The sequence below is a fragment of the Pezoporus flaviventris genome, unplaced genomic scaffold, assembly GCF_033815535.1.
Source record: "Pezoporus flaviventris isolate CSIRO_AGI_PZ_B2104156 unplaced genomic scaffold, CSIRO_AGI_Pfla_v1 ptg000006l, whole genome shotgun sequence".
NCBI classification, from domain to species: domain Eukaryota; kingdom Metazoa; phylum Chordata; class Aves; order Psittaciformes; family Psittacidae; genus Pezoporus; species Pezoporus flaviventris.
The window spans coordinates 13,658,649-13,666,198 of record NW_026892554.1 but is presented as its reverse complement, the minus strand read 5'-3'; the positions used below and the strand labels follow the sequence as shown (position 1 = coordinate 13,666,198).

General features: G+C 38.1%; 1 protein-coding gene across 3 annotated transcripts in view; it reads left to right on the top strand.

Moving 5' to 3' along the window:
• Window positions 1-6,027: 6,027 nt before the first annotated feature.
• Window positions 6,028-7,550, top strand: part of WDR72 (WD repeat domain 72) — a 114,871-nt gene continuing 113,348 nt past the window's right edge. For 2 of the 3 annotated variants that reach the window (XM_061446990.1, XM_061446988.1), the window contains exon 1: window positions 6,028-6,311. The gene's annotated coding sequence lies outside the window, so the exon portion shown is untranslated. Of the gene's footprint in view, window positions 6,312-6,788; window positions 6,910-7,550 lie in introns of those variants that run through there. The other variant, XM_061446989.1, reaches the window with a different exon arrangement.

The window sequence follows — 7,550 nt, the reverse complement described above, 5'->3', positions numbered from 1 at the left end:
TTACTAATATCCAAAAAGTCAAGCCACAGCAATAAAAAAATAATCCTGCAGTTTTAACACAAAGAAGAATACAATAACTTACCACAGGTCTATATTCCACCTGTCATATTTGTGAACTCACAGGAGCTACTAGGTAATTAGACTAAAACCAGACTTATCTCACATGTGTTTTTCCATTCTATTCCAGAAAAGTTTATTTCAATATAAGTATGTGCCACAAATTTCTAGGTTTTGAATAATTAAATACCTGGAGTTAATGAGAACACTGTGTAATTTTTAGTTTGGTACTAAACTTTATTAAAAATAGATTATTAACTCCACATTAACCCTAAGACTTCTGTATGCAAATCTTGCGTATCACCTCACATCTCCTCCCTTGACTCCAGTAAGACTGACAACGCTATCACTTACCTGTCTTATGAAAATATTGTTGGAATTAACATCTGTACGGTGCTTCACGATCCTCTCATTCAAAATGCTATGAAGAGAAAGATAAATATTTTCACTGTTTTACATAAATACTGAGTAATTGCCCACTACATTAAGTGGAAAGAAGACCACATACTTCTGATTATAGTCCTCAAATTTGGGTTTATTTTGCCCCCACTGTCTCTTCAATGACAAAGTCATTTGCAACACTGACATTACATGCCCCAGAAAGCATGCCCCCTTTGTACAGCAAGACAGATGAGAAAAAGCTACCTTAAATAATGCAAATAAATCTCAAAGTATTTTTCTTCTTAGCATCTATTTTAAGTTAACCAAGAATTTCTGAAGTTTGCATTTCATTGTCAGTAGCTCTGCTCATTGCTATGATTCCTGTAAAACTGCTTGCTGACAATCAAAAAATTAAAATGTGCTCATTATAATTAAGGAGGAATAAAATTAAAAAAAAAAAAACCTTGAGCTCAGAGGCCAGATCCAACATTTCTACTCACTGACTTTTAAAAGTACAGATTTCTTCCCTATAAAAGGAAATGTTTTTCTTTCTCTGCTCCACATGTTCTTATGTAGTCTTAACTGCCGTCTTGAGTACTTTTATTTTACACTTAGAGACACCTAGTGGCTCGCCTCTGAATTGCTCTGAAAAACCAATGATGTCTCATTTCTAAATGAGCTTCAGATGTTTCCAGATCTCATTTATCTCTTAAAACACAGCACATAAAATATTCGAATTTACTAAAAGAAAAAGCACTCTTATATAGAACTGCATTACACAGTACACATGAAAAGTTTGAGATGTCAAAAAATAATTTGTCATTTCTTTTAATATATACCTGAATAAACTTATCTAGTTCATTTTTATTTTATTACCATAGAAAATGCACTTTTCTTCAGAACATTGTTTTATTCATCTTAGAGACCATATTTGCTACTTTGACCTCTGTATCTCTTCCTGAACATAAATCTCAGATGACATTTTTCATCATTTCATATATCATAGAATGGTTAGGGTTGGAAAGGACCTTAAGATCATCTAGTTCCAACCCCCTATCTCAGCCTAGATCATGTCACCCAAGGCTCTGTCCAACCTGGCCTTGAACAGGGACGGAGCATTCACCACTTCTTTGGGCAACCTGCTGCAGTGCCTCACCACCCTTTCAGTAAAGAATTTCCTTATATTTAACCTGAACTTCCCCTGTTTAAACCCATTACACCTTGTGCTATATATATATATATATATATATATGTACACATACAATCATCCCTCTGAAATTGTGATTTTACTGAGTGTAGCAAGATTTCTCAGTATTAGTGGAATTGCTCTACATGCAAAATAAGGTGGTAGAATAAAGTCCCTACCAAGAATGCAGGTAAGGCTGAGTTATTTTTTCATCTCCACTCTTACATGAAAAAAAGTGTTTCTAAGGAAACAGAGTAACAATGTTAGATTGACTACTCTGTGATTTAGCAGCATGTTTTCTAAGCCAGTCAGCCCTGGCAATCTTACGAATCTACAATTAGTTAAATATGCTGCAAATGCAAAGAAATGCCTTTTCTTTGTTCTTTTAAAAATTCTCCATTCCTTGGACACTCAATGACTGCGCTTAATCTGTGTGTGCTCTGTACCTATATTTTTAAAATTGTAATCCTCTCTCCAACTCACCTGAAAATATTTGTATTCAAGAAAAGCCATGGAACCATAGCAGAAAAGAAAAAGTATGAGATATCCTTATTTCCAGTACCTCTGTTTAATGAGCATATAGGAAGTGCTTAAATAACTAATCCTAAAAGTATCTGTAATAGTTCAGCACTTTCAGCCTTTTCTTTAAGAAAAATGACTTCATACCCTAAAGCCACAATAAATATATAGCTACCAGAAACCCAAATATTTCCTATCCTGCTTCTGTAGATAGGCAGAATAGCTAATTTCTTTCTCCTAGATTCTCCTGTATCATGCAAATAGGAAGTGAGGAACTCTTAGAAACAAATATAGCTTCCATAATTGCTTACATTATATGGTCTTAAAGCACAAAGAATACTCATAAAGGTGTGGTCATGATACTCATTATAAGGAATCTTTTAAATTGGGAAAAATTATTATCAGAAGTTCCCTTTAGTAAATTCATAATTTAGTATTCCACACTTTTCCTCAGAAAAGAGCCCACAAAGAACAAAAACTAAACTCATTTTAAACAGATAAATGTACAAGGCCAAAGTGTGAAGTGAGTAATTAAAGCAAGGAAAAAGCAATTAAAAACATTTATGAGGACAAACTCAGAAGGTTACTGCTAAAAGCTTAAAAGTAGTTAAACTGAAATTCAACAATAACAAATCATGTTTTCATATTTTGAGCAAAATTAAGCTGTCAGTCAGATTTACCTTCCCTCTCTGTTTCTACTTTGTCCCCTCTAGCATCTGAGTGTTTTACATTCCTTTATATTACAGTAAATAAACAATTCTGTACTTATGACTTGTGTTTTGAAATTAATATAATTATGAAACTACCCTATTGTTGGACTGAGCAGCTACAGCATTGTTTTCTAACCCCCCAAAAAAAACTACAACCAATGAAGTACAGTTTGTAAATCCAGTAAAACAGACATTAAGAGATTGAATCCTATATTAACACTGCTCTGCTTTAATACTAGCATGTAACAAGTATAGATTTATCTCACACTTTTATGTGATAGCAATTTTTAAAATTGCATTTATTCTCATAAAAGCCCTGATTTAATCAACAGCATGCTTAAGTCTCCAAAGTACATCCAATGGTGAACATACCCATTGCTTACCTTTGCAAAACAAAAGCTCTGTTGACATGAAATGTGACATTTTTTCATCAATATTTCATCACATTATATGTAAAATAATACAATAAATTCTCAGTACTTGACAACTATCCTCTAATGTAATCTAAGCTAATGCTGTTTCATATTTCAGTACGTGACATCTGTCAACAATGTTGTTAACCACTAATTGCTCTTACTCTTCTCAAAAACATGCCTTGACTGCTGAGACCAGATAAACATTTTAGTTTATTGAAGTTACTTTGTTGCCCATTCAGATAAAAGAGGATAAAGCGTAGAAGAAGATGAAGAGAGGAAAGACTGAGAAAGTAATTACTGGATGACAATAATTACAACCAAGACTGAAATTATTACATGGTCTATGATTAATAAATTAGTGAGCAGATAGTTTTAGTGAGAAATAGGAATTTCTCACTGGAAGTGAGAAAGTACCTACTTTCTCACCAAGTACCTACACAACCCAAGGTCATAAGTAGGCATAAATTTCTTCAATTATAAAAGTTATTTAAAAAAAAAATTAAAGTGCTTTTCATTAATAATTTCAAGGCTTTTCATAATGGAAGTATATCTCATTTTTATTATCTTACAGATGTGGAAAATAAAAGACTGACACACTGTCTCCCAGGAGACCAGTGCCAAAGTCTGCAACACAACATGGCGCATCTGAATCAATGTCATCAACCCAAAATAAATCCTCCTCAACAAAAGAATCTGAGATATACTTCAGAAAAGCTTATTTTAGCCCTTTTGTTACAAACAAGTATGCCTGTGTGAAATGAGGTGGTCTGCATGTCAGAACAAAAATTAGGTGAAGAACTAGAATCAGAATGCAAACCTATAACAGCATGTGAAAGTAATGCCTCAAGAATACAACTAGCAACTGATGACTGAAGGTTTTATACAGAAAGCTCACTTTTGAAAAGACATGGTCTTTCCTTTAGAAGAGATTTTTTCCTTGCCTAAATCATGGAAGGATTTTCTTTGTGTACATATTTTATTTGTGAACTGCCCTCGCTCCCTTGGAGAGGCTGTGGAAATCGAACAGTCCACAACAAATCTCCTTTTTCTCAACAGAAAGAAAAAGTGGTCTCTGTTGAGTTCAAGAGCATGGGCAGTTTTCATTACTTTGTGCATGTTCTCCCTTTCCTTACCAGTTGTCAGGTGTGATATTTCAACTTGTGATACATTTAACTTGCGCTATGATCCATTACAGATTTCAACTCAAGAACAGTCCAAACATCATAACTTATTCATGCAAACTATTCCAAGCCAGGGTAATCCTTGTAATTTGTTTCCATATGCAAACCCACCTGATACCATGGCAGGTAGATTGGTAAGTATGTGTTCATTCTCTTTTTCCCATAATAAAGGCTCTGTAGCAGCTCAATCACTCTTTCCAACATGAATTATTAAAATTAAAACTTTACACAAATATTATATGAAGTATGGGATGTTTTATGTTTAGGTAGAACCATTTAAAAAACAAAGCCAACATATATAGCTTGGGACACTATCACATGCACCTTACATTAAAAACTACCATTTACAACACTTGAAAAACTATGTATCTTTAAACACAATGCTTCATATCGTAAAGATTGGGAATGAAATAAAACCTGATTTGGGGAGACAGTTCTTAATATCCCGAAGTGTAATTAGTATATATGGTACATACAGCTTTCATAACCACTATTTCTGATGTGCATCTGTAAATACATTTAAATAGTATTAATATGTCCACTGCTTTTATAGAATAATTTATTTTACCAAGGTAAAAAAATACAGTGTTAGAAGGCAAAATAGAAATCAATTTCATGACCCTCTCTAAACACAAGATGTAATTAAGGTCTTTGCAGTAGCCTTCCCTTTGTGTTAAATCATGCTGAAGTGTATGCAACAACTTTGTCTTATGGCAACCTTCATGTACTGATGACTAAGGAGAAGCTGTTGAAATAACTTATTTATTCACAGGCAGGATTCACAATTCACATCACGTGCCACAAAGCACAGGCAATATCCAGTTTATCCATTAGGTTACCTGGTCTCATACAATTATTTCACTTTCTTGATAAGCATTTTTGACTACAAAAACTTTAACTGAAATTCCAATTACCACTACTGATTTTAAAGGGCTAGAGTTCATCTTCTCTGAGGAAAATAATATTATGGCTTTTAAACTATGTTGTATCATCTCATTTTGTTTTCAACTAGAATATTACTAAAATGCCCAGAAGTAAGCCCAGAGAAAAGCTACATCTAAGTTTTCATATAAGATACTATATTCCAGCGTTTTATCACTTAGCCTAATACTATCTTACTAAACACCACCATCTCCGTTAAGGTTCTATTTCCAGGGTTTATAAAATTTCATAAAATCATTCATTAGGTGAAGCAGCTTAAGTATTCTCATATTTATTTTGAGTAATCACCTGCTAAAACAAATAAAAATCAGAAGCTGGGGAGAAACATTTCAAAACGTTACTAACTTTACATATTCTTTTTTCATTCCATCCACTTACCTCTAAAACGCAGCCCATAGATGCAAACTATAATTACTTCAACACAGCTTCATCAAGATGAAGCCACATGTACAGAACAGCTCAACTTGGCTCCTCATAATGGTCTCCTTTCATATACCATAGCTTCTCTGAAATTGACCTTTTAAGAGAAACGAAACACACCAATAACAAATAAACATTGCATTTCTCCTCCTCACTACGTTAACTCACTAGAACTTAGCGTTTATGAGAAGAAATACCTGAAGCTGAGAAACTCAAGCCCCCAACGATGCGCAGCCCTCACGCCATGAGGCACACAACTCACCCTTTACCGCCCTCAAACCCGGAGCTGCTGAGAAAGAGCACCTGACCGGAGACGTGCAGAACCGACACCACCTGCAGCTGCCCCTACGGCCGCAGAAATACTCTTCTCTCCGTACTTAAAGCAGGGCGGACACCTAAGAAGTTTCTTGTACCTCATTACGGAGCAAGGAGTACTCTGTCGAACAGGCCGGCCCCCCACCACGGGTCTCCTGAGCCGCAAGGGAGCGGGGAGGAGCAGGTGGGTGAGCAGGGCGGCAGCAGCCCAGGCACCACCTCACAGGTTGCTACTTTAGCCCTTGTTTCCTCTCGCTTTCCGTTCTGAACCGCCGGAGCAGAAAGCGGCCCCCGGAGCAGACCCTCTCCGTGGGCGCTGACGGGACCGTGGGCAGCTGCGGGCAGCACGCGCTGCCCTTGCTCCCGTCGCCGCGCAGAGGCCGAGGCTCGGCAGGCGCCTCGCGGCCGGGGCAGGGCAGGGCTGGGCCGGGCTGGGTGTAGCCGCTCCCGAGCGGGATAAAACCTGTGCCGCTGCGCTCCATTTCCTCTCTTCTCGGCGCTCTCGGTGCTGTTGGCCGGTCCTTAACCACTGGCGGTGCCTGCAGCCGCTGCAGGTAAGGGGTTGTGCCGCGGCCTCGCCGCTCAGCACGGTTCCTGTCAGCTGCCTTCCCCCGCCGGTCCTTCTCCCCGCCCGGTGCTGGTCTCCCTGGCCCGCCGGCAGCGGGGTCGCGCCTCAGTGCGGAGCCTCGGGCGGCTTTTTGGGACCTCACCTGCGCGTCCGGGCAGGGGTGTGTGGCCGCGAGACTCCGCTACCTCGGGTGCCTTAGGAAAGCGACTGAGGGGTGGGCTTGGATTTTGTCTTGGCCGAGAGCAGTGGTAACATGGGGTACTGCAGAGCTTTTCCGCTGTGGTGAAGCCTTTTTGTTCTCTTCACTCGGGCCGATGTCGGCCAAGTTTCTGAGAGTTCCGTTTCGTACCCTGTACGTTTAGTATCAGCTGTATAGCTTCGTTATTTTTCAGGTTTGACCTGTGATGGTGGGTGTCTGAACTTCCCTTTCCAACATCATCTAGTGATACATACATATTACTATGCATATATTATGCATATACATATATTCCATCAGTTGTCTTGGAGTATACTTATTCAGTGGACTTCTTGGAGAAAGTAATATGAGGACATAGCAGAGTTCAAAATACTAGTTCACTGAAATGGGAAAATGCTTCTGTGTTACTTTAGTAATGCCTTTAGAGTAGGTGCAAAGCCTTAGAGTAGAGATAAATTTATATTTATTCTACAGCAGTTCTGTTTTCTCTTGAAAACAGTTAGAAATGTCTCTTGAGACTTGCTCAATGATGGAATTGCCCAGGGCTCACTTGGAGCCCTGTGGTGGTTCTGTCACAATCACTTTCCTAGTTACTGCTATGAACAGTAGTAATATTTTCTTAAAGTATCATGAGATTTAGCATATCAGATGTGCTGCTG